Raw genomic sequence first — 27,860 nt, 5'->3', positions numbered from 1 at the left:
CACAGGCTGCAAATAAGGCAGCTTCTCATTGTCTTTCCATTTCTTATTTTACCTCATTTGGTTAAGCTCAGCACAAGGAACTTCCGTTTTCTTATCTTGAACATCATGTACTGTTCCAGCCCACAGCCAGCCACCCAGGAAGGAAGCATTTTGTTCCTTTTAGACAGAGGGTCTGGCCAGCCATATGGCCACGTTGTTGAAAGGCCCTGTAAGTAACATTATCTCTATTGCACTAAAAAAAGATCTATTAGAGCTTAAGAGTGCACAGCGTATTAGAGTTTAATATTCATCTCTGATCTGTTTACTTCACAACAAACACTGCAAAAAAAGAAAAACTGCAGAGGCAAGAGAGAGGGAGGGTAAGGAGAGGGAGAGAGAGAGAGAGAGTGAGAGAAGGGAGGGAGAGAGGGAGGGAGGGAGGGAAGAAACCAAGCATGGGTCTCTTTTCCTGTCTATTTTGAGTGTTCCTAAATCCTATTGCAACTTAATAATGTCAATATGTCAGACCTCAATCTGCCTGATACTGCTGAGAATCTAAACTATGTTAATTCTTTACAGTAGTCAACTCATTATTCAAATGAATATTGAATGCTTGAATGTTTGCCATTTTTAATATTACATGAAAGATGTTTTTATTCTTTCTCTTTTCTTTTTTGACTTTTATAACTTGGTTGAATATTTTGATGTCTACATAAAACATGCAGACCTAAGAAAGAAGTTCCAGCAAATGCATTGTTTCAGTGAGAATACATAAAAAGAAATTTGCATGGCAAATTATCTATCCTGTATTTTTATTTTCCTGAGGCAACTGGCTTCTTGGAAACTGTGCTTTAAGCTACCTATTGCCTATGATTTACACTGCAGAGAATTTTGAAAAGTGCTAAATGAAATGGATCAAAAATATTTTAAGTGATTCAAAATGTGAAGAAATGTAACATGGAAAAAAAATGCCTGAATCTGTTCTACTTAAAAAGCTATGTCAAATAGAGATTTTTGCATTGTCAGTCAAAATGGCCTAGTTAATGAAGTATAGTAGGCAGAAGGAATTAAGCTGTGAATTGGATGGAAAAAATTACACACTTTTTCTTTTTAGTGTAGGAAGCTAGCAAATATACATCTAATTCTAGACTATTAGGAGTCATGGTGGGAGTGGAAGGCCCATGGGTGATCTAAAAGAGCACTCGTGCCTATCATCTTTGGCATGTGTATTTGCACACATACGGGGCATTAGTAGGACTGATGAGAAAATACATTATGTTTCAAATAAGAGTTTTACTTTAGAAACTTGATTCTATGTGACTGGCAAACTGTCTAGTGAGCTCTTCCTCAACCTGTCCATCTCTCATCCTCTCCCTAGCCTAGAGGTGGATTTATTTTTCATACTGACGTAAGACACATGCTTAATTGAATTACTCTATCTCCCTCTCCCTTGCCATCTACCTTGCTCTACTGTCTTTGCATCTTATTGGTCTTCCCTGGAAAGTCTCTGAGAATGAGGAGAAATGTTCCAGTAATAACAGCTGGTTCTTCCTGAGGGTTTACCCTGAGTTTTTCTATTTACCTTTTCCTGAGCTCTTATACATATTATAGCCCTTCATCTTCCCCATGATCTCATGAGTTTCTATTAATATTCCAATTTAACACCAGGCACAGTGGCTCACACCTGTAATCCCAGCACTTTGGGAGGCTGAGGCGGGCAGATCACGAGGTCAGGAGATCGAGACCACCCTGGCTAACATGGTGAAACCCCCGTCTCTACTAAAAATACAAAAAATTAGCCGGTCGCGGTGGCGGGTGCCTGTAGTCCCAGCTACTCGGGAGGCTGAGGCAGGAGAATGGCGTGAACCCAGGAGGCGGAGCTTGCAGTGAGCCAAGATCACGCCACTGCACTCCAGCCTGGGTGACAGAGAGAGACTCTGTCCCCCCACTCCCCCCAAAAAAATTCCAATTTAGAGATGAGAAAACTGAAGCACAGAGAAATTAAGCCACCTGCCCAAGGACACAAAGTTTATAAAAGGGATTTCAACCCAGATAATCTCTTCCAAAGCATGTGCTTATAACCAAATTTATTACTGCCACCAACAAAAGGAAAGGCATATATTGGCTGGGAATGAAGACAGGAGTATAATGAAGAGGGTAAAAAGGAGGGGGCTTCTGGGTTCAAATGATCTGTTTCTTGATCTGGTTGTTGATTCACATGCACCTTGTGGAAAATTCATGAGACTGAATACTTAGGCACTTTTATTTATGTGTATTATATTTCAATTATCTTAAAATAGGAAAAGGTAAATGAACAAAAATAATTAAGGTATATGTATATGATCAATGATAAGTTGAATGCCCGTTGGGTATTCAGTAATAATCTTCTTGCTGCAAGAAGAGTGATGGAACTGGGCTCACACAGAGGTGGCCTCGCAAGGAAGTTGAAAACATGCACCTGGAGTCCAGAATGGGTGTAAGCCTAGGCCCTGCCACTAGCTAATTTTGAAGAAAATAAGTTGATCTCTGTCCGTGTCTCAGTTTACTCACCTGTATAACTGGTGATAGTTTAGCCCTACTTTACATAAAGATTTAGAAGTGAAGTGAAGACAGTCTCTTCTTGTTCGATGCCAGGGGAGCCTTGGTAATTAGAGTGTAGCAGCTGGTGCAGGGAAGGGAACATTGGGCTAGTAACTGTGGTCGTTTTTCCTTAATAAATAAAGTGTAGGTATTTAAAAGCCATTTTGTTGGCAGGATCAAGGTGTGTTTTTTTTCCTCCAGGTAAAAGTTTTTCTTTCAAAACAAATTGTATGACCAGATGCAAGGTTAGCCAGCTGACACTAATAAATCCACTGCGTTCGCAAGTTCAGAAGGTGCAGACATTAGAAAGAGTACATTTCCTCCTACTCTTCCTTGTAAATCTTGTATTCCATAAGTAAAATGCAGAAGCAACAATGAATAAGCCTTTGCAATTCCCTAGAGTTTATGACTGAGGCCAAATTCCAGGAAGAAGCAAACCAGTTAAGTTAAATTTCTTGGATTAAATAAGACTGGTTACTGTGTCTATGCATTGGCTCGATGTGTTGTAAACCTGTGAAATCTGAAATCTTCGTTCTCTTCTTTTGCATCCTCCATCACACGGAGCTGGCCCACAAACATTTATAGGATACCTACTGTGTGTATTCCTTTTCTGTGCCTTTCCATGCTTGATATCCTGCCCTTGGTCACAAAGGCCCATTCTAATTGTGCCAGTGGTCAATCTGCTTGCCACAATTCTGTCAAAGCAGATAAATTAAACATGTCAGGTGATTTGTGGAAGAAAAGGCTTTCTGATTTATTAGAGAACTCTTTACGAATGAGAGTTATTTCTCTTGGCTTGATACCTGTTCTCAGAGGCTTGATCACATTTCAAGGCACTGTAGCCACTTCCTTAAATAGTCTGGGTTCTCAGATGTTTGAGTGCATGTGTCTGTCTGTGTGTACACATCTGAATACAACTGGAAAACTGGAATGCGGTTGTTGCTGATTGCAAAGTAAGAAAGGAGGGGAAAAGTTAATCCCTGCTGCTCTCACTTCAATGACTTTAAGCTTCACTGTTGCTATTTCAGTTGGGGAAGAACTTAGGGTCACATTGTAATTAAAAAAACCTTTAGCGTAGACAAGTTTGAAAACATCATACTATAATTTGGGGAGGTGTATAGGAAGCTCTATTTTTTACCCGTTTGTGTTTTCAAATAGGATGCTATTATATCTTTTTTCCCTTGATGTAGTTATTATTATTATTTTTTAAAAGACCTAGTGGCATAGGAAGGTCAAATTTGGGGTGATCATTCTCCCTCTAGCTTTTCAGATGTCACAACCAGATGAAGTATAATTTAGGAAGCACGGAGCTGGGTGATGGGTCTTGCAGAGCTGCCTGTCTGTTGAACCTGCAGGAAAGTTTATCCCCAGCAAGGTAATTTATGACACAAGAGTAGCTCAGCTCCCTGCAGGCAGCACAACCTAAGTTCTCCGAGAACTCCTGGTTTATTGGAGAGAACTATAAGTCTGGAGCCAGGATAAGTTATGGCTTTCCAGTGGCTTTCTCCTTTCTCCTTTTCCTTGTTGTGATATTTATTATTTGTGGATGGGGATGAGAGGGTTCATGCTGCCAACTTTTGAACCCTCTCTAAATTCATGGCTCTGAGTTTTGAACCGTCCCTGAACCTTCCTGTATTTGAGTTTCTATTCTCTTAGCATTCTGCAGCTTCCTGTTTTGAATTGAGAAAGGCTTATTTTAAAAGGTGGAAACAATTCCTTAAACATCAGATAGCTTTTTTTTTTTTAAGTGCAACATATTTTGATGAGCCAAGTGTAAATGAATTGGAAACATATGCTCCAAATTTCTCCAGTTTATGCAGCAAGTTCACGGCTGAATTATTGTTAGGTTTTGCTGGATTCAAAGTTGATAAAAAAATCATAGGACAAAGGATGGACAGGCACATTCATTCTTTTTTTTTTTTTTTCCTACTGCTTTGTTCCTTCATTCATGTAAAATGGGCTTTGGTTGAGTTCTAAAAGCTGGAGAGGAGAGCTCAGGAGACATTTATAAGTAGGGTTTTGCCAACGAAAAAATCTGTATTCGGAAATAGGGCATTTTGGCTAAAGATTTAAATTCTTGATGTAATGGTTGTAACTTAGGAGGTAGAAATAACTTTGAAATCTGGGCTTCCTACCTCTCCACTGCATTGGAGTATGTCTCATCCCCTTCACACCTGGAGCTCATTTGCTGCTTCCTCCCCAAGCTTCAAGTCCTGTCCTTAAGAACCCTGAAAGGTTATTTGGATCTAGAGCTTTCTATGGCCAATTGCTTTAAATATGTCCTTTTGAAAGTAGGCCCTGTGGGTATTAGAGACAGCTCTGCAAAGGTGGCCTAGGAGGAAGCAGAGGAAATCCTCCGCAATCCTGCTCTTCTGTGCTCACCATGCGACGGGTGCCCAAAGCTGCTTCAACCTCAGGAGACCTGTGTGGGGGCACTTCAGGCTTTGAAGGGTCAGAGTGCATGGTATGTGGTTTAAGAGATGCTCACGGGGTGACAGTCAGGATTGTGTGGTTGGGAGAGAGTAGCCACGAGGCCACAAGCCGGACAGAGTCAGAGAAGAAATGTTTACTCTTCCTGCTAACATCCTCCAAGACATCCTCCAAGACACGCTTGGGAAAACGACTTGCCATTTTTCTGGCTTTGCCCATTTCCCTGCCTGAAAATGATGGGCTCATGATTGCCACCCACCTGGTGAGGTGGATGTGGGGTGAATGTGAGAAATTTTGCAGGGAGCTTAGGAATCCCTGGTTTCCAGTTTAGCATCTCTATAAAGCACCAAGCGCCAGTAAAACACACTTGTAGCATGAGCCAGACGCTATGGGGGAAGCAGGTACACTTTGCATGCAGTGAACCACCCGCTCAAAATCTGCCTTCTTCTCATTTGTAGAGAGGAAAACACAGTTGTTAAAAGTTACTTTGTGATGACAGAAATGTGCTGAAAAGAAACTGCCAAGAAAACCCCTTTGCCCAGCCCTGGCCCTGGTGTCCCGTGGCCAACCGGGATTATCTAAAGTGGGTGTCCTTAGAGAGGGCAGGCATCCTCTTCCACCACAGACTGTTGAAACCTCCCCATTTGACTGTTTTAAAAGCTGCAGAGAATTAAAAATAGAAGCTTTTCAGAGGGAGGAGAGGGCCCTTTGGGGGCACTTTATTTGCTTTGGTTTCTATCTCCCTCCCTGGAATGCAGGAAAAACTTGGAGAAGTCAGCATGTAGAGGTAGCCTTACAGAGAAACAAAACCCCCTCATGCCAAAGTGAAGGCTGAGGGGCTCTTTCTGGGCTCTGGTTTTATAATCATTTCTGTTTATAGTAGGAAAGAAATATCCCCCTTCTTGAATTCAGCGCATGGAGGCTTTTCTTCACTGCCCGTCTCCTTATACAAACATCATAGGGCCTACTCCTTCAATGGGTTATTATTGAGCAGCTAATGTTAAATACAGGCGGACGCTGCCCGTTGAATGGGAAGCCTGTGTCGCTCAGGTGGTGAAAGTACCATTCATGCAGCGGAGGTGGTGATTGCACATGGTGACCACCAGAGTCCAGATAGTTGGCTGGATGTGTGGGGAGCAGGATGACTTCCATGCTTTTCTGAAAGTTCACTAGAGGGTGTGAGGGTGGGGGAGGAGAGGACCCAAAGGCGATCTGGAGACCACTGGTCCCTGGAGCACTGAGTTTAGCTGATATCCCAAGTAAATGGCAAGGGAGGATATGACTGGGGTCTGAGAGCCAGCTTTTGGCTAGTTCTCTCTCTTCTCTGTTGTCTGTCTTTCTCTCTTTTGCTCTCTCTGTCTCTCTTTCTCTCTCTCTCTCACACACAAACACACACACACGGCCCTATGTTCTCCTAGTTCAGATTATATAAAGCACCAGGACCATGACAAGAAAGGAAGAATTCCAAGTGTTACTGTTTTACTTTGTGAAATAATTTTTTATTAGGGATCCCAGCAGGCCATCTGACCCTGGGACTTGAATCCCTTTCTCAGAAACCCCTGTGGGGAGAAGGCACAATAAAGAGGAGTAAATAAATACAGAGATGAGGGAACCCTCCTGCAGCCATCCCTGCCCTGGCTCACACAGGTAAGCTGGGCTTCCTCCTACCACCTTCCTCCTCAGCACCTGCCTGGCACTGACGACGTGGTGCCGCAGCATTGCGGGATGCTGTGGGGCTGTGCCCTGAGGAAGGGGGTTCTCTCCCTTCAGAGGTGGAGCTTTGAGCTGGATCTTCTGGTGATTAGTTGAGGTCTTTGTGGTATCTGAGATGCTGAGTTGGATATGCCTTAGCTGCTTCTTTGCTAAGAAGCAAAAAGTCTTTCCTCATGCTGCAGTGGAAGAGGGCTTATGAGAAGCATTCCACCTCTCTTTACCTCACAAGAGTGATTTGAAAATGAGAAAGTTAATGTTTTTGATGCATGCTGTCACACTCAGGTGACAGGCACAGCAATATTACCTTTATTGTTATGGTTATTGCCATGTCCCTGTGTGTTCATTTTTCCCTCTGACACCACAGGGGTAAGTATGGTTTCCTTTGAAAAAGACACCGGTACAGACTGCTAATGAGGACATCCATGGGGTTGCACTGACAGCCATTTCAGCCACAGGCCATCCTCGTTCTATCACGCTCTACTTCATTGCACTTTGCAGGTACTGCATTTTTCACAAATTGAAGATTTGTGGCAATCCTGTGTCTGGCAACTCTGTTGGTGCCATTTTTCCAACAGCATATGCTCACTAGTGTCTGCGTGTCACATTTTGGTAACTCTCACAATATTTCAAACTTTTACATGATTATTGTTTCTGTTTTGGTGATCCGTGATCTTTGATGTCATTATTATCACTGCTTTGGAACACCATGAATCGTGCCCATATAAGATGGTGAGCTTCATTGATAAATTCTGTTCTGACAGCCCCACTGCCAGCCATTCTGATTGGCCCTTCCCTGACTCTCTCCCTCTCCTCAGGCCTCCCTGTTCCTTGAGACACAAAAATATTGAAATTAGGCTAATGAATAACCCTACATTAGCCTCTAAATGTTCAAGTGAAAGGAAGAGTCATATGTCTCTTTATCAAAAGCTAGAATGATTAGGCTTAGGGAGGAAGGCATGCTTAAAGCTGAGATAGGCTGAAAGTTCAGCCTCCCGCACCACTCAGCCAAGTTGTGAATGTGAAGAAACAACTCTTAAAGGAAATTAAAAGTAAACACATGAATGAAAATAAAGTGAAGCAGCCTTATTGCTAATAGGGAGAACGTTTGAATGATCTTTATAGAAGATCAAACCAGCCACCACATTCCCTTGAAACAAAATCTAATCCAGAGCAAGACTGTCACTCTTTTCAATTCTATGAAGTCCAAGAGAGGTGAGGGAACTACAGAAGAAAAGTCTGAAGCTAACAGAGAGTGGTTCATGAGGTTTAAGATGAGAAGGTGTCTTCATAACATAAGTGCAAGATGAGCTAGCAAGTGCTGATGGAGAAGCTGTAGTAAGTTATCCAGATCTAGCTAAGATCATTGATGAAAGTGGCTACACTGAACAAAATTTCAATGTAGATGAAACAGCTTTCTCTTGGAAGAAGATGCCACCTAGCACTTTGAAAGCTAGAGAGATGAAGCCAATGCCTGGCTTCAAAGCTTCAAGGGACAGTCTGACTCTCTTGTTAGGGGCTAATGCAACTGGTGACTTGAAATTGAAGCCAATGCTCATTTACCATTCTGAAAATTCCAAGGCCTTTAAGAATTATGCTAAATCTAGTCTGCCTGGGCTCTGTAAATAAAATAACAAAGCCTGGGTAACAGCACATCTGTCTACAGCATGAGTTTACTGAATATTTTAAGCACACTGTTGAGACCTACTGCTCAGGAAGATGCCTTTCAAAATATTACTGCTCATTGATAATGCATCTGGTCACCCAAGAGCTCTGATAGAGATGCACAAGATTAATGCTGTTTTCATGCCTGCTAGTACCACATCCATTCTGCAACCCATGGATGAAGAAGTAGTTTCATCTTTCAAGTCCTATCTAAGAGAAACATTTAATAAGGCTATAACTGCCATAGAAAGTGATTCCTCTGATGGACCGGGGCAAAGTAAATCAAAAACTGCATGGAAAGGATTCACCATTCAGATGCTGTTAAGAGCATTCATGAGTCAAGGGAAGAGGTCAAAATATCAACTTTAATGGGAGTTTGAAAGAAGTTGATTCCAACTCTCATAGATGACTTTGAGTGGTTCAAGACTTCAGTGGAGGTAGTCACTGCTGATGTGGTGGAAATAGCAAGAGAACTAGAAGTGGAAGTGTACCCTGAAGATGTGAGTGACTTGCTGCAATCTCATAATCAAACTTGAATTGATGAGGAGTTGCTTCTTACGGATGAACAAAGAAAGTGGTTTCTACTCCTGGTGAAGATTCTGTGAACATTGTTGAAATGACAACAAACAATTTAGAACATTACATAAGGTTAGTTGATAAAGCAGTGGCAGGGTTTGAGAGGACTGACTCCAACTGTGAAAGAAGTTCTACTGTGGGTAAACTGCTATCAAATAGAATCACGTGCTACAGAGAAATCTCTTATGAAAGGAAGAGTTCATTGATGTGGCAAACTTCACTGTTGTGTTAGTTTAAGAAATTGTCACAACCACCCCAATCTTCAGCAACAACCACCCTGATATGTCACAGTCATCAATACTGAGGCAAGACCCTCCACCAGCAAAAGATGACGACTCACTGCAGGCTCAGATGATCGTTAGCTTTTTTTTTTAATCAATAAGCTGTTTTTAATGAAGGTATGCACATTCCTTTTTAGACATATTATCCACTTAATAAAGTACAGTATAGTGTAAACATAACTTCTGTATGCTGTGGGAAACCAAAACATTTTTGTGTGACTCACTTCATTGCAGTGACTGGAACTGAATCTGAAATATCTCGGAGGTATACCTGTATAATTTCCTCAGGTGTTGATCATGCTTCATTTTAAAAGGAGGATATCTGAGAACCTGGCTATCTTGAAAATAAGTTGGGAACAAACCTAAAATGCTTTAATTAATATTCCAAACCCTGCAAAGCTTAGCTAGCTCGCCAATGTTTGATTTCTGTAGACCTGTGCTGTTCAGTAGCCACTGGCCACATATGGCCAGTAAGGCATATGAAATGTGGCTAGTCTGAATTCAGATGTGCTGTAAGTATAAAACACAGATGGGCTTTTGAAGACACACAATGTAAAAAAGAACGTAAAATATCTCATTGATTTTTTTTCTTATTGATTATATGTTGAGATAATACTTTGCATTTAGTTATTTACATATTTTATTAAACTTAACAATTAAATTAACAATTTCTATGTTTTTTAAAATGTGGCTGCATTTGTAGCTTGCATTGTATTTCTACTGGACAGCACTGGTATTATAGCCTTTATTAATAGACAGTGGGAGTATTTCTATCTGGAATTCGGTATTTCCTTCCCAATTCACAACATCAAGGATGTGATGGTCTTAATAGACTCTACTGTTGTATATATTGCCAGGGAAAATTATGAAGTACTTTGAAACAGATAAAAGAAAAGTGTCCTGTCTAATTAGATGGATATAATTGGGGTTACCTCCACGTTTTATTGTTCTTGAGCTATTTTATAGTTTTGAAAGTTGTAGAAAACTGATAATGAGGAAAATAATTCTTATCTATAGAAGTCAAATTTGTTATATCTGGTGGAATGTAATTGATCATTGCCTGCAGATAGATCCTTTTGCATCTTGTAAATTATTTCTGGCATTCCCTATTGCCCATATATATGTGGATTGTTGAATTCTTCTTTGATCTGATGATAACATCTTATTTATCTCTTATTAATTAATGAGCTAAATAAAATCTTGGAAACAAGGTCATTTTATCTTCTTATGAGAGTCACAATTTTACTCTTTTCAGATGAGATTGGGTGTGTTCAGAGTAGTATGGCTGTAGACAATATTACCTTTTCCAAACAACATTACAGAATGTAGGAATTTATGGTGGTCAAGATTAGCTGACCAACATGTTCTTCCTTCCTCCCTCCAACTGCTAGTCACTCCTCTGGGTTGTTCTGAGCTACGTCTGGCACCCTGAGATGGAATACAGAGTGCATTTTTCTATAGAAAGTATTTTATCTGGTGGTTGTTTGCTGCTTAAACATTATTCATATATAAGGCAAGCTAAACTGTGGGTTGTTTTGAATTTTGTGAGTCAACCAGAGAATCCTCCTATCCAGTGGAATATTTGATTCTAAGAAAAAAGTTCTTCATTCCAAATTATGAAAGAGAAACTTAGCATACTACTCATTTGTAAGGCACGCACCACGGATATTGCTCAGGCACCCAGTTGCATGAAGTCCCCAGAGTTTAACGGTAACAGGTGTTTAAAAGAAAGAGAGTTGTTCCTGCTTTTTGTTCTGGTGAGGTTATCTGTTTGTTTGTTTTGCTTCATAAACATTAAAAAAAAAATCTCATTCTTATTTTACCTTGTTGTCTTTTTCCAATAAGGGCTGGCTTCCTTCAAAGCAAGGTAGGACCATATGAGCCAGTCACATCAGTATGTATGTAACAATCCCATTCATTACTGTAAATAGAATTATTTCAGCAAACAAGAGCAAATTAAAAATATAGAATTGGCAATTTCACATACTGTCCTTTTTTAAAAGTTTGGAAATATTGCACTTAGGATGTATATGTTTGATTTCTTTTCCTCATTAAAAAAAAAGTTGGCTTTTTTAGCGGAAATATTATTACATTTTGTGAGTGTTGGCCTCCAGCATTTAAGATTTTACAGAACATGAGGACGTTTACTGGTACTTCATAAGCAGGGAAGTATGATTTTTATACATCTGTAATTCTGAAAATGAAACATTCACTCTACTAATGCAGAAGAGTCCACTTATGAATTGTATGTTTTATGAACTTTTTTTATATAAAGCAACCATCTTGGCAACTCCATTTAAAGTATACTTATACAGTATTCTCACAATATAATCTACCCATATATAATTATTTTCTTCCTTGTTTCTTTGAGCAGTAACTTGAGGCTTTATGGCATGAGTAAAGCCAAAGACTATACTTACCATAATTTACCTGGGGATACAATAAAGAAAACCAAAATACATGCCTTTTATAATTTTCAGTTGTTTGAAGTTAATTTTTGAAGTTTAACTTGGCAATAGCTGCTTTTGATTTTTTATACTAAGAAATGTTTTTTAAATTGTTAACAAAGAAGAATATTAATTTATGCAACTATTTATTTCAGAATAAAATAACATCTTTTTAATAAGTCAGTTTAATTAAATGAAAACCTTTGGTAAAATTTGAAGGATCTTTATGTGCTTTTGATGTATCTTATAAAAAAAAAGTATTGGTGGCCCTTAGTTCTCATTAAACGAGGAAAAAACTGACACATTAAGTCTTCTGTCATTATTCAAAAATAATAGAGTACTGTGTTCAAAAAATAAAACTAAGTTTTTATTTGCATAGAAAAATTGTTTCTTATAAAAGAGCTTTACTCCTCACCCATTTTCCACACAAAGGAATTACTAAATTCTTTATCTCTTTCTTTTTTTTTTTTTTGGAGACGGAGTCTCGCTGTGTCCCCCCAAGGCTGGAGTGCAGTGGCGCGACCTCGGCTCACTGCAAGCTTCGCCTTCCGGGTTCACGCCATTCTCCTGCCTCAGCCTCCTGAGTAGCTGGGACTACAGGCGCCCACTACCGCGCCCGGCTAATTTTTTGTGTTTTTAGTAGAGACGGGGTTTCACCGTGGTCTCGATCTCCTGACCTTGTGATCCGCCCGCCTCGGCCTCCCAAAGTGCTGGGATTACAGGCGTGAGCCACCGCGCCCGGCCTTTATGTCTTTCTTTAGCTAGGATTTCTTTAATTAGGATTTTCCTCTCACATTGATTTTACTTGTTTCATTGCTAGAAAAGTGTTGGTTGCAGTGATGACTGATAGTTAAATAAATAGATATAGAGATGTAGATTCTTTCTGGAAAGCAAAGAATTGGGGAATTTTTTCCAGAAAATAGTTTTACTTTTTATTAACTTTATGATATTTAAAAAATTAATAAAAGGATGATGTCTTCGTCCTTGACTGACCATTAAGGGCTAAAAAGGTTTAGAAAAAAGATTACTATTTATTACATATGACTAGGATACTTATTGATACTATTGACCATATAAATCATATCACATACTATTTATGACATATGGCTTCATATAAAGGAGAGCTTCCATTGTTAACATGATCATTATTTATGTGAAAAATAGCTAAGAAAGGGGTACATTCAGGAGGCATGGAGCACTCCAGCTATTTTTAATAACTGAAGTAAATGGGGTTCAGGCAATTCATAAAATGCCTGAATTGTTAGGCAATGTTTTATATTTGCTTTTTGCTTGGAAGAGGAATCTTCATCAGTTTCAAAAGTATCCTTGCCCATCTCCCTTAGAAAAAGTTCAGAACTACTTAGGTAGCAGGATTGCTAAAGCTTGCTGCTTGTCTCTTTAACATGTAGATGAAAATGAACATTTTAAAGAACATCTTACTGTTTTGGCCATAGGATGGCCAGTGCAATCCAAAGACTATACTTTCCATAAAGACTTTTGGCAGTGTAAGCTGAAGAAGGCACAGTGCTTTAGCATCTCAGGCCTCTTTTCTCAAAATCTTAAGCCCCCTTTCTTTTGAACACCATGCTGTCTTGCCTCCTGGCCCCCAGTCTTTTCACCCTTTTCGCTCTGAATTAGCTAAAGAAAATTCATGGCACTTCTGGCTTCTAGAGGGATGCATAATTCCAACCCCATAGATAAAAATGCAGTAATGTGATCCATTTAAGAATGCAATCAATGTATGTTCATACAATGGGTCTGTGTTAGGAATATATTATTAAATGAATATTGTGCTGTCGATAAGGGGTTTTATTAATTTACAAACTGAGAACTCCAGTATTTCTATCAATAACATGAGTAAGAAAGTGATGAATCATTTACAATAAACCCTGATGGAGACAATGTTATCAAAGTCTATATTTGCCATGCATAAAATTTATCCACGCTTGACTTTAATTTCTGTTCTTAAAAGCTTTCTCTGTATCCTAAAATAAAGGCATGGTTTTATTTGCAGGTGAACAGAAATTGTAGGAAATTGCAAAGCAACCTCTGATAATGAACATCTTGCCAGGAAAATGTATCTGATCTCTGAGGAAAGGTGTTGGAAGAGATGGGAGACGGCAGGAGGATTGTCTCAAACACAAGTCTGAGTTCTTTTGACAACAGTGTCTCCCTGTTTCTGAAATATAGAGAATTCGACTGAAGAAGCGAGGAAGTTTTGGAGACATAATCAGAAAGAGAGAAATGCAGACAAAGAAGTTGTTGAAACTAGCTCACTTCTCTTCATGCTATTTTCAGAATTTTTCTTTACATCTTGCACTAAAAACAACCCCGCGCAAAAGACAAACCTTTTCCAGATGTTTTGGTGAATTCACTTTTATTCTCCATGGACAATAATAACCAGTTTTTGTTTAAGGCCTTATGATTTAAAAAGCATGCACTATTAATATTTACAATAATAACATTTTTGATGTTTACAAGAATCCCTTAAAATTGCTGTTATTTTTATTTACTATTATCATACTGACTTTTTCAAATAAGACAATTGAAATTCAGTCTCTTTTTAATCATCCAAGTAATAAGCAGTGGAAGAGGCACTTTAAAATACAAATTATTAAACTCTGAATTCTCTGCCTTTCTTCCTCCTTTTGCATGACAATAGGGTAAAATGAGACTAACATGTTTTAATAAATAAATTTTTATTTGCTTTTTTGAGTAAGAGCTTGGAGAAATCTAATATGTCATTTTGTGTACTCTTAAAAATCCTTTGCTTGAAGAATCTAATGACTTTTATGTCTATGGATTTATATATTATTTGCACCATTTTGAAATATTTAGGAAAGGAGAGAATATAATTATTTGCCATGAAAATAAACTAACACTATCAGGACAGGAGTCGATGCCAACCAAAGCATCCTATTGCCCCATACGCTGTTGCTGGCATTGATGAAAGTTGAGGATTGGAAGAAGCAGAATCAGCCAGCCTCATGTAGATTTCAACTGGAATCTGGGCTGTTCCTCTAGGGTGCACCAGGGGCCTTCCTCCTCCCCTCACTTTCTTCCATTCCCCACTCAGCAGTTTCAGAGGTTGACAAGAATTCAGCTCAGTCAGGCAAATGTTGGTTTATAACACGAACACTGACCATCTTACAATGAGAGAGGGGAAGCAAAGAGAGATTGCCAGACATCTACAGTAAATCAAAAGAGGATGTCGGGATCTTTCCATGATGCCAAGTGCTTGCTACCGATGGGTTTTTCTCCTGAAGTAACTTTTAGCTACATTTACAGATTTTCAGAGGAAAGAACCCCTGTAGCCATGTTTTCCCCCAAAGATCAGGCTCCCTTTCCACCTCAGAATGGCTTCTCACAAATACAGTAGTTCTTCAACAACAGATGGGTCTAAGTTGAAAGAGACCTTGTCATTGATCCAGTGGCATGAGGACTTCTTCAAATGTACATGTGGATCTGATGGTCACGGAGGGACCACACGACATTGATGCAGTTCCTCTTAATGGGCCAGCTCTTCATCAGCCCTGATGTTCAGGCACCCATGTTTAAGATGCAGCCCTCCAGCAAGACCAGCATGAGTGCCACAGAGCTTTGTGGAGACTCGCCAACATAATAGGCCAGTATTTGGGAGAGGGTAGCAATTATGTGATTTCAATTTCATACCATCTGTCCCCAGATTTCCTTCACTACCAGGCTGGCCACTGGCTTTGGAGGACAGTCAAAATCCAGGGCTCTGGAATACTCTTTATGGAATTCAAAGGAGCAGGCGTCCCTGTGAACTCCAACGCTGGTTGTTGCCATGGGGAAGTGTACCGAGATTGTTGGCTTCCAGCAAGATATGTACTTGAAAGTCCTAATGAAAGCATGTTAAGCCCTCGGAAGCTGGCTATGTGTCTGAGAGCCTGGCCAAGAGATGTCAGATCGCTCCACGGGCAAGAGAGAACATAAGCAACTGAGAAAAAGGGAGGAAGAGACATGCTGACGTTCTTCTCAACAGGAACATTCTTTCTTCTTGGGAGTCCATCAGCCTCATCATTTATTATCAGACTGTAACCACCCTTCATCCTCTTTCTCCAACAGGATCTCATCATTCCAATAAGAACCTAAATCATAAAGTAAAAACAAGAAAAATACGGCTTTTTGTTTTTGGCTAGAAGGTCAGAGTTTCTTTTCTTTCTTTTTTTTTTTTTAATGCCGGCTTATTTTATACAGGCTCTTGAATGATTGTTTTCTTTCTCCTAGGCAATCTGATTGATGCAGTAAAGGTCTGGAAGCCCTAAAATGTTGGGTCAATTCCTAACTCCGACACAAAGAAGCTAAACAACCTGCAAGATAATATGTAAAAAAAATCAACCACAATGTTTCCATCTGCAAAACAGAGTAGGGGTGCCACTGGGAAGCATTTTAAAAACCTTGTGTTCCTCATGCTAATTATTCACCAGTTGGCGTTCCAGGTCATGCCTCTTGACATCAGTAGCTTGATTGCCAACGGGATGATGATACTGGTTTCACTTTTAAATATGGGTTTCAAAAGTATCAGTTTTCACAGTCGTCAGAGAAACAGAATATTGGATGTGGGAAAAAAGCCTCAGGCAGAAATCCAGATGTCAGTCTCCCTCATTTCACAATGAGGAAGCCGAGGCCCAGAGTGGTGAGTGACCTGCCCAAGGCCACAGTCAGAGTTAGAGCTGTGCCAGGCCCAGGACGCGGGGCTTTCCTTTTGATCAACATCACATTTCCTAAACCAGCTTGCTTCTTATATGCCTGCTTTCCATGATGATTTCTGGGGAAAGGATTTCTCATAACACGGATTTTTCATGGCTCTAGATGGGTGATTTGGGGCAACGTAGAAGGGCGCCTTTTGATCTAGCTGCTTCCGCATCAAGTACAACACTCCTTCCTCGATGGAAGAATGGTCGGCCTCTCCTATCAGTCGCTGAAGTCTTAGAAGACATGAAAATAAACAAAACCTGACAATTCTGTTCCCTGTGTTATGACCTGTTCACCTCCCCTGCCACTTCCAACTTGACTTCTCCCTGAGTAGCCCCCACGTTATTTAAGTCAGCAGGGCTTTCAGAAGTCAGGCAGTGCTGAGGCTGCCAGAAGGAATACTTGCGTGGCAGGCGCATGTGGGTCTGAGCTCTTTAGACTCTGGGTCATGACTGGCATAGAAGGGGTTCCTGCTGCTCTTCAAATCGCTTTTGGTCTTGAAACTTCCTTCCAATGGTTCCCTCCCTTATGTTTAACCACTTCATGCCATGGAATCACCGAAGGTCTCACTCTGACAAATAATATTTTTTGAAGCACTCAGGAGTCTACTTTATTCTGGAATGTTCCAACAGGCAGCTTTAACAAAAATATGGGTAACTTCTTGAAAAAAGAGTAAGCTCAACTTAAAGTTGACTGCGAATGACGATAGCAATCTGACCTTCGATTCATTAAAAAATACCCATATGTTCACAGAAGGTTGTTTCATAACAGCTGCAAAGTGGAAGTGACCCAAATGAATGTCTATCGGTGGATGCCTGGGTGAGCAAAATATGGTATATCTACACAATGGAATATTACTTGCAATGAAAAAAAGTATTGCTACATGATACGTGAACACATCTCAAAGTTATGCAAAGTGAAAAAGGTCAGATCACATATTGTATGATTCCATGTATATAAAATGTCCAGAAAAAGCAAATCTATAAGAGACAGAAAAATTAGTGACTGCCATGGGCCAGAGGTGGGAAGAGGGAGTGACTGCAAATGGGCACGAGGTTTATTTCGGGGGTGATGGAATTGCTCTAAAATTAGATTGCAGTGATGGTTGCACAACTCTGAATATTTATGAAAAAAATCATGGAGTTTTGACTTCAAAAGAGTGAGTTTTATGGTATGTAAATAGTACCTCCATAAAGCTGTGCAAATGAATAACCATGCAGCAGATGCGCCAGCTCTAGCAGGAAGGAGATCTTTGGAGTAGAGGGATGTCTGCTGTGGTTGGGCCAACAGATGAACTCAGCCATACAGTTTCCCTCACCCTGACTGCTCCTCATGAAGGGCGACCTTCAAGTCCAGGCAGAAGCCCTTGACATGATGCAACGATTTATTAAATAGACAGGCTGCCCTTACGAGGTGAAGCCTGACAAAGCCTCAGTTCAGGGACATCTGCATTCAGAGTGAAAAACCGATGGCAGCCACAATGATTTAGATCTGCAATTAAGACATTTAAAGTGTTTAGGGCTGACAAGGAGTTAAAGTAAATGTTGATTCAGTTATGAAGTCTTCAAAGATTTAGGCTTGCAAAAGGGCCTTGCACAACTGTAGGATTTTATTTATTTATGCATTGTTATTGACTTTAAAATATTCTTTTTTCTCCCCCCACAGAACTTTTCCAACCAGCAGTGGGCCCTTAGCAGGGGAGACTGGAAACAGGTTTGAATAATGCATTCAAGGTAATTTTCAAAAAAATCACCATTTAACGAGTACCATATTCCCTCCAATTTTCCCTTACATATGATTCACCATTTTGAAAATACTGATGTATAAAGAATGCATTGAATGTGGCAAAAGTTGAAGATAGCCCCTGTGGATAAGACCTAATGGACACCATCCTGAAATAATACATATAGCTCAACCCCCAAACATATGTCTTTAATTTAAAATAATTCAGCAATCATGTTCAACCAGAACCTGATTACACAAAATGGGACTTTTTAACTCCCAGTCTTGGATCAAATTTTGAGGCTACAAAAAAGCAGGGGGTGGCAAAGATAATATATACCATGTTTATATATTCCAGATATGGTGATTAAATGTTCCACACGCGGGCTGGGCGTGGTGGCTCACGCCTGTAAACCCAGCACTTTGGGAGGCTGAGGCAGGCAGATCGCCTGAGGTCAGAAGTTTGAGACGAGCCTGACCAACTTGAAAAACCGTGTCTCTACTAAAAATACAAAATTAGCTGAGCGTGGTGGTGCATGCCTGTAATCCCAGCTACTCGGGAGGCTGAGGCAAGAGAATTGCTTGAACCCGGGAGGTGGAGGTTGTGGTGAGCCAAGGTTGTGCCATTGCACTCCAGCCTGGGCAACAAGAGCGAAACTCGGTTTCAAAAAAAAAAAAAAAAAAAAAGATCCACACACCAATTTAACTGTTTTTTTTTTTTTTGAGCTTATCAAGGCACCTAGTGCCATTTTCCTCCTGTAAATATTTACCTTCCTTTAAGAGAACTTGAGTGAAAGTCCTGACTGGGATGCAAAAGAAAAAATGCTGAACATAAATTGAGCCTCTGTCAGAATATTATGGCTTTCAAACCACTGAACTACAGTCTTATTGTCGACTTTCTCAGAGGCTCAGGAGGGAAGGGTGGCACAGGGGGCCCGGTACGCGGCCCAGAAGACGGTATCCGCTGTGGTTCCTGAAGGGTTTGGCTTCTCTCTGATCTTTAATTTTGTTGCTGGCTGCTGCCTTCTCTTCTCACCTATGATGATGTGGGTCCCCTTCCATATAGAAAGTAGAGCCCCCTCCTGTATTGTGATTTCTGAGATGTGAAGAGGTCCCCCAATCCTTCTTCTTGATAGGATCCCCAATACTTGACGTGCCACCATTATTAAGTACTTATTTCTTCAAATCCTTGTGATCAGAAGTAGTGGATATAGTGTTTGGTGAATCCCAAGCAACGGTCTCTAGGGATAAGATTCCAGATAAAACACAAAACACCCAGTTCAATTTGAGTTTCAAATAAACTACAAACATTGGCTCCTCATGAAGGGCGACCTTCAAGTCCAGGCAGAAGCCCTTGACATGATGCACCGATTTATTAAATAGACAGGCTGCTATTATTCATTAAATAAATCAGACTGCTATAGATAAATCATATTCAGATCATCACTAGAAGAAAAATCACAAGTCAGTTAATTTTACTCAACAAATGTTATAAAAGCTGGCCCCCCAAGATGGGATGCTCTACAAATTAGGCACCATAAACCTGGATATACTAGAAATAAAGCTTCATGTTTGTGTGCTTTGTTTTGAAATAAATGGACATATTTAGAATGGATGGTTTTCTTTTCATGTTGATAATGTTTCTGCTTTTCTTTTGTTCCTTTTGTTTACAGATCCTTTATGCACTGAAAGAAGAAAGTAGAACCATTTCTGGGCCCCAGATGTGGGAAGAGCTCCTGTTGCTGTGGATTCTGACTTCTGGGTCTTGGAGCAGGAGGTGGCCAGCAAGCTAAGCTGTCCTGAGGGTGTGCCGGGCCAGGGGCTGAAGACAACGTTGGAGCATCCACAGACTGGTTTGTCTCAAGAAGCATGTTACTAAATATGAAATGGCAAAATCTGCCAAGTGGGTTTACTTTTCCCCCATAGATTAGAATGGATTCAATATTATCTCTTTATTAGATTCACTTTTAATCACTTGCATAGCAAGTAAGACAGAAGGGTGGTTTGAAAGTCAATCATGTGAGAATTCCAGATAAATTGACTTTGCTCGCAACAATCTGTTATTCATGTGACTATCAACTGTCATGTGTGCTGGGACAAAAAAGAAGATTAAGGTTCACTGGTCTCAGACAGTTCCAGGAGAGGAAACCCAGGATTGAACTTTTTCAGCCTTCTTTGGTAAAACGTGCTGCTCTGTGGGTGTGTCAAAGCTTTTTTCAGTTTCCTAAACTCCTGTATTCAAGAAGAGAAGCTATTTTCTCTTCTTTATCATCCTTCCTTGACAAAGCAAAACGTATTTTCATTGTCTGCTCTGTATCATCCAGGCTTGGTTCCTGTCTTCAAAGAGCTTGTAGTTCAAACAAAGGAGAGGGAGCATTTTACAAGGGAATTAAAGATGAAAGACTCTGAAAGCCAGTTTAAAAAGTCGCGAGGGAGGGGTCTGGGAGAAGCTGAGCAGGGGTGAAAGGGTACAAAACATTATGGAAGGAGAACAGGGGAACACCTTGACTACTGGGTAGAAATACCAATCAGTGTGTAGAAACCACTACAGTGGTAACACGGATCAGTGGGTGGAAACCAATGACAGCAGGTGTGTGAGGCATGGAACACTTGGCTTATTGTAAAGTTTTCAAAATATGTGGTCCTTTCTATCCACCAGGGGATGGGAGTTGTCTCTGTATATCAACCACAGAAGGGCTGTTTCGGTTCATCATTCTGTGGTCTACCTGGGTAGACCTGATGCGGCCGTGTTTCCGGGGAAAGGAAGAACAGCTTTTGTTTTGTGATATTTAATGGTAGATGTAGTGCCATGGAATGATGCAGATTTCGTTCAGATATTCTTGGATCTTGGCCTCAGGACTCACTCATTCTTCCTTATATGAGCATTGGTAGTTATAGGTTTTACCCTTCCTTTAATTTTAAGTCCTTTGAATGCAAAAACTGTATCCAATTTGTCACTGTCTCCCAACAGTACTTAACAGTGTCTGATGCATCATAGGGAGTTTGTAAACGTTTGGATGAATAAAGGGAAAACAAAAACAACAAAAATAACCTTTATTTTGCTTTAATAAAAATATTTTAACTAGTTTCCACTGGCATGTGGTAGATATATTCTAAGAAACAGTCTCCTCAAATTATGGCTTCAATAATGGATGAAAAATCAATTTCCTAATGAATTATTTTGTAGAAAGCACCACACACACACACACACACACACACACACACACACACACACACACACCCAACTTCAATAAAAAAGTCATTTGAGATTTTAAGAACTATAGGATAATAATAGGTAATCCATGTGAAGTTATGACAGCTTGTAAAGCCAGGGAGGGCACGAGGAAATGAAATACACAGATCATCTTCAAACCACAGAAGCTCAGACTTCTCTTGCTCTAAAAGTTGACAATCAGTGAAAAGCCCACTGATAGCTGAGTTTTACCTCCTCTTATTCTGTATAATCCCTTTTTTGGTGAAAGCAGAGATGTCATGGACAATGTGGTCTTTTATCAAATCTGAGAGGCCATTGATTGTAAGACAGCATTGCTTTAGGTATCACTGAGAAAGAAAAAAAGCCTTGCCAAGTAAACTCCCCAAATTCAGAGACATTCAAATGTTGAAAAATAACTGTTTCAGAATCTGTGAAATACAGACTGTTCTCCCTAATGCTTGGCCCACGGCTTTGCATACCACAGGTGGTCAATAAGCATTTGTTGAAAGAGTGAGTGAATAATGTTGACAAGCAGAAATGCCTGGTTTATCATGCCTAGAGCCCATCACTGAGAACAGTGGGCTAGATCCCTTCTTGATGTTTTAAGTAATCGCTGAGTGGATGGGTGGGCGATTGCTCTTCTGATTACTAAGAACAAAACAAAACAAAACAAAACACAAAACTAATAAAAAACAAAGTTGCAGAACTGCATCCTGTTGATGTACCCCCAGAGGAGTCAGGCCTGGAGTATTGCTCAGTAAGAAATAGTGACTTTTGCATCCTCACCGTCCTAGTCACACAGGGGTTTTTCTCTGAATAATCAAAGAAGGGATTATTTTCTGTAAGAATGGACAGATGAGTGTGTGAGTTTGTGTAGGGTAAAGGAAGGCAGGTAGATAGAAATACATCGAAGAGTAAAAACTTCCTTAAAAAAAAGCTTGCTGGGTTTAACACATGCATCATTCACACATCGGAAAACAGTATACACTTGTGACTCTGTACCCACAGAACTCAGAATTGCAGCTTGCAACTCCATGTCTCCTCACAGTGATAAATATGGGCAATATTAATGTCATCTTCTAAGCCCCCAAAAATATAGCTGACTCTGTTCAACAGAGCTGGTCAGACTGCTATAGATAAATCATATTCAGATCAGAACTCCATGTACACATAATCTTTGGGGCATTTCCAAAGTCTAGGGGCATGCAGTGACAGATCTGGGTTATTAATATCACTTCGTAGCCTGTTCTACTTGAGTTTTTTTTTTCCTACCAGTAATAAGGATGGCTTCTCTGACATTGACCTCTTTATAAATTGGCTTCTAGTTCGTCTTTCCAGAGGTGCCACCAGAGAACCAAGAAGCAATTTCAATTAAGAGTACAAGGATAATTTTGGAATATACCTTTTTTAGTTGTTCTAAACTAAAAAATATTATTTTTTAGTTTTTACTCATTTTCAATAATGGTTGTGCAAGACCCTCTTAAGATCATTTCCATTTTCAGGAGGCTACTGCGAGAGTCTCACTGGGCTTATCTGACTGCATTGACAAAAGGGCAGAGCTTAAGAATTTGATCATTGCTAGGCTCTTCAACAGGAGGATCTGTACCTGATTCCAGTGGGTATTTCTCTGGGACCTGGCACAGGTTTTGAACCTAGTATCTGCTTAACTGAATTGTATTAAGTAAATGAATAATGAACGAATGATGCTAAGAAGCACAAGCCTCTTGGTACCACTGTAGCAATTAAAGACTTTTAGAGTATATAAGCTTTTCTTCCTAAAATGCATTCTGAGGAGAGTAGATAAGTATTGATGCAAGAAAACGAACTCAAGTCCAAAAAAATTGTTGAGCATTAGTGGATTCAGCAAGGATTTTTCATCTCTTTTTCTTAGATTCCCCTGAAAGAATTTTGAAACTGTAGACCCTGTCACTACTTTTAAGGTAGCATCTACATCTTTAAAATCACAAATTGTAACAGTTACAAAGGACGCAATTTCTGGCTTGCTTGACAGTTATGAAGGACACAATTTATGGCACATTTCTACTGTTATATCATTCTTTTATTTTTTATTTTTTAATTTTTTGAGATGGAGTCTTGCTCTGTCACCCAGGCTGACGTGCAGTGGTGAAATCTCAGCTCACCGCAACTTCCACCTCCTGGATTCAAGCAATTCTCCCACCTCAGCCTCCTGAGTAGCTGTGATTGCAGGCATGCACCACCAACCCAGATAATTTTTTTTTCACCATATTGGCCAGGCTGGTCTCGAACTCCTGGCCTCAAGTGATCCACCCGCCTCGGCTTCCCAAAGTGCTGGGATTACAGGCGTGAGCCATCACCCCTGGTCTATGTTACTCTTTTAAATGTATCCACAGAATCTAAGTATCATAACAATTTGATGCCTAGCTCACTATTTTAAAAAAATATAGAAACAAGCTCTTGAAATTTTACATTTCTTTATCTTTATAAATGCATTCTTTATATTCTACTTTTCCCATATGGTTTTATCTTAATGAAATGTATTTTCATGCTTAAAAGACTTTTCTTGAACACTTTGCTTTACTTCTCTGCAACAAAAATATGTATCAAATTTGAAATTAATAGTTTTATTCATTGTGCCCATAGTGTTTTGTATTAAAAATTCTACCATTGATATTTAATAAATAATAATATAAAGGTTAATAAAATTATTAAACATGAAAAGTAAAACTACTGAATATTTACCTCTTAATGAAATGGAAGAGGCTATTTTTTAGAAATTGGAATTCAAACAAGGTTCATACATGGCAATTGGTTGGTATGTCTCTTAAGTCTCCTAGCCTTTCTTAGTCTTTAAATATCTCCTCTATAGCTTTCTTCTCAATTTATTAAAAACATCAGGGCCTTTTTTCCTGTATTTACCAGCAAATTGTTAGTTAAACCTAGAAGCATGATCAGACTCAGGTTCAACTTTCGGGTAAAATACTTATTTTAGTCATTAATGCTTCCTTTGCGTACCTTTCTTAACCTTTCAAATTTAAGTCTGTATCTGCCTTTTAATCCAAGCTCCACACTCCCTTTCCCAATAATCTCTGGCACTGGAAAACTGAGGCAACACAGTAAGGCCAAGGCTATCAAACACTCAGATTATCCTAGATTGAAAGTTTGGTCATCCCATCAGATAAAAGCCTACCTGACTGAGTTGCTGGCAGTGGGTAGAGACAACATAGAAAGGATGGGGAGAAAGCAGCTATGATGACCAAGTTGGGCTTCCTGACCAGTTACAGAAGTGGGAACTGAAGTAGGGTCCTCAACTCTACTTCTCTTTGTGTATTTCCCAAAGTCTGAGAAAAGTACAGATGCAGAGAGGACCTTCAGTAGTATCAGAAGTAGTGTCCGTTGCCATCCCAGGTCTCATAGAAGGGCAATACTGTTTGCAGGATGGAGGGAGGCATATAAAACATACCTAGGGTATAGTCATGGGCTTGTCTACTTCAGCCTCCTCTGCAGCTGGAGTTACCGGCATGTCTGTTGTCCTAAATGCACACATCTCCCAAAACAAGCATTAAGTCTCTCAGACAGGACTACCCAAACTCTTTAGGAAGAGCAGAAACATTTCCTGTGCTCTAATTGGATAGACATGCCTATCTCCACGAATTCCACGTCCTGCTGCTTCGTTCTTTCCTCCATATTCCTCTCTCCACATATTCTTTCTCCTCTTTGGGATTTTGATGGACATTCTCTTAGTTTTCAAGAGTAAAAACTGAAGATTACTATTTGAATAAGGCTTGGTTATGTTCTTAGCCAAGGGTCCTTGATCTCGTTTCCTTTTCTGGGAAAGAAGGAAAAGGGCTTGTTCTTCCCTATAAAGCTTGGAAATCCATTCTCCAAATTGCACAAGAGATCGTATCAATGTGTAGCTAGCTATACCAACTAAATATATGTTTCAAGTATTTGGAGAAAGTGTTTTGTGACAAGAGGGAGGTAAAAAATAAAAAGTGGGAAGACAGAAAGGGTTATAAAGGGAGGGAGAAATAAAAGGAAACAGAAGTTTGTGGCATAACCAGCAGATGATTACTATTCCTTAGCTCCACTTCCCTACTGATATTGAAATGATCGCTTATTTTCGACCTAATGGGGAAGACTATTTTCTGGGGCATCACCAGACTGCTGCTCTGGACTTTCCAGCAACCTGTTTAGGTTAAGGACAGACACTCAGAAGAGCCAGCTGAGGGTTCTAATTTAAAGTACTCAACATTAGCTTTCCAATGCTGTTTGCAATTATTCACCCTACTTGACCTCACTGCCTGAAATTTCATGATAGGAAATTACTCTTTGGAGTAATAAGAGTAATATTTCATGCTTATTTCATGATAAGAAATCACCCTGTGGAGTAATATGCATCCTGTTTAATAATGCAAGCACTCTGAGAAAAGTATTGAGTTAAAGTCTCATAGCTCTCCATGCCTTTCCTCCTATTAGAAGGTGAGGACAGGTACCAGAGGAGTGGAGAGGTGGAGAGTTTAGAGAGGGACAATTTGGGGTATGGGCCACTTCCAGAGAGGCAGTGTCAGGATTGAGCCCATCGTGGGTTGTGTCAGAGCATGAGAGCCCTTGCTGGAGTAATTTTATGAGCTAATGAAATAAAATCAATAAACCAAGAATCTGGTAAAGTGTCAAAAAATTGAGGAGATTGACGTATAATACCCCAATATTTTTCTAGTATAACAAACACTGTTATTTCATAAAAGAGGGGACATTTCTTGCCCCTTTTTCTTGCCCTTGGTGATGTTAAAAAGTAAAAAAGTGAGTCTCAATTGCTTAAACCTGGGAGGTGGAGGTTACAGTGAGCTGAGATTGTGCCACTGCACTCTAGCCTGGGTGACAGAGTGAGACTCCATCTCAAAAAAAAAAAAAAAAAAAAAAAAAAAAAGATGAGTCTCTAGTCTTTGAATAAATGGCATTTTTTCCCAAGAAAGAACATTCATAAATTTATACTTATACACACATACTATATACAAATACATACAAGATATAGCTAATATCATTGCCCTTATTTTTCTGGGTCCATAAAAGCTTTGTTATAAACCTGCATTTGGAAGCAAGAGGCTTAGAAAATACAGTTATCAGGTCAAGAGATCGAGACCATCCTGGCCAACATGGTAAAACCCCGTCTCTATTAAAAATACAAAAATTAGCTGGGCATGGTGGCACATGAAATCCCAGCTACTGGGGAGGCTGACGCAGGAGAATCGCTTGAGCCTGGGAGGTGGAGGTTGCAGTGAGCCAAGATCGCATCACTGCACTCCAGCCTGGCGACAGAGCAAGACTCCATCTCAAAAAAAGAAAAGAAAAGAAAAGAAAAGAAAATACAGTTATCACTTATAAAGAGTTTCTGGATATATAATGTAACATGATTTATAAATATGTCAGAATTATGCGTATGAAATATATATCATATGTAGTAATTAAGTACTGTCTACCAAGAGTTTTCTTTGTAAAATCACTATAGTCTTTTAATATGGAAATACTATGGTACGTAGTGTTATAAATCATAAAAGAAAGGCATGGTTTATTGTTTAACAAGAGCTTATAATATAATAGCAGTTATATTATCTCCTTACTCTTTGGTGGAACATATAGACTGATATGACAGTCATAAGGAGCCAGACCTGAGTGATGTGGCAGTCATTATTGTAGGAAAGTCAGGTTAAAGCTTTAAAGCTAAGTAAGGGAGCAAAAGTAACTGCAAACTATATTGCACTTGAGCTTAGTATGAGACCAAGTGTAGTTCCTGCACAAGGCGATTGTTATGTGGATTGAATGCATGCATCACCTCTTTCTTTTATTTTTGAGGGGTTCCTGTTCTGAGCCAGTACTCCTAGCTTGAATATCACCTAACCCAGAGAGTGGTAGCTGGCCCTTTCTTTATGTCCTTTCCTCCTGCCTTGACCATGAAAGAGGGAGGTTCATATCTTGGCCATTAGAAAGTTAATTTCTCCATTGTCCATCCGCTGAGCCCCAGGAGGTGATTATGAATGATGCCAGAGAATGGGATAATGCAAACATCAACCAGGGAGCTAAGAAAGCTTGAGTTGGTATAATGAAAAGAGTGTTCTGTTGACCTAATCAATTGATTCCTTCTATTAACCATTATTTTGGGTCCTTACTTTATGCCAGTAACTCTGCTAGGCATGGAGAATATGAAGAAGTATCAGGCCCCTTAAATAATTCATAATTTAGGAAAGGGAATGTGTAAGATGAATAATGTAACGATGTCTGATAGGGGATGAGCAACTTAGCATAAAGGGAGGAGGGGGAAGATGAACATGGAGAGCTTTATTCATTTATTCAGCAATATTTGTTGGGTGCCTATTGCGATCCCAGGACCTATTCAAGGCACTGGGCTACAGCAGTGAGAATAAGACAGGTTAGGGTTTTTGTTTCTTTGTTTGTTTCTCTCATGAAGCTTACACTGTAGAGGAGGGTGACAGGCACAATGCAACAAGATGCTTGACTTGCATCTTCTTACTGGCATTTCAGCATGAGAAAAGAGGAAGT

The 27,860-nt window shown here is 39.8% G+C and overlaps 1 long non-coding RNA gene across 5 annotated transcripts in view; it reads left to right on the top strand.

Moving 5' to 3' along the window:
- The window catches only part of LOC105475718 (uncharacterized), a 34,307-nt gene extending 10,369 nt beyond the window's left edge, over positions 1-23,938 (top strand). The window contains exons 1-6 of one of the 5 annotated variants that reach the window (XR_983596.2): positions 81-208; positions 6,496-6,636; positions 13,683-15,834; positions 15,920-17,206; positions 18,053-18,120; positions 19,783-23,938. This is a non-coding gene — a long non-coding RNA (uncharacterized lncRNA). The other 4 variants (XR_983595.2, XR_983597.2, XR_011622245.1 and 1 more) reach the window with 4 other exon arrangements.
- The last annotated feature ends 3,922 nt before the right edge of the window (positions 23,939-27,860 follow it).

Source organism: Macaca nemestrina, chromosome 4 (assembly GCF_043159975.1).
Source record: "Macaca nemestrina isolate mMacNem1 chromosome 4, mMacNem.hap1, whole genome shotgun sequence".
In the NCBI taxonomy this organism is placed as follows: Eukaryota; Metazoa; Chordata; class Mammalia; order Primates; family Cercopithecidae; genus Macaca; species Macaca nemestrina.
The sequence above is the reverse complement of the archived record's forward strand: the minus strand, read 5'-3'. Positions and strand labels throughout refer to the sequence as shown.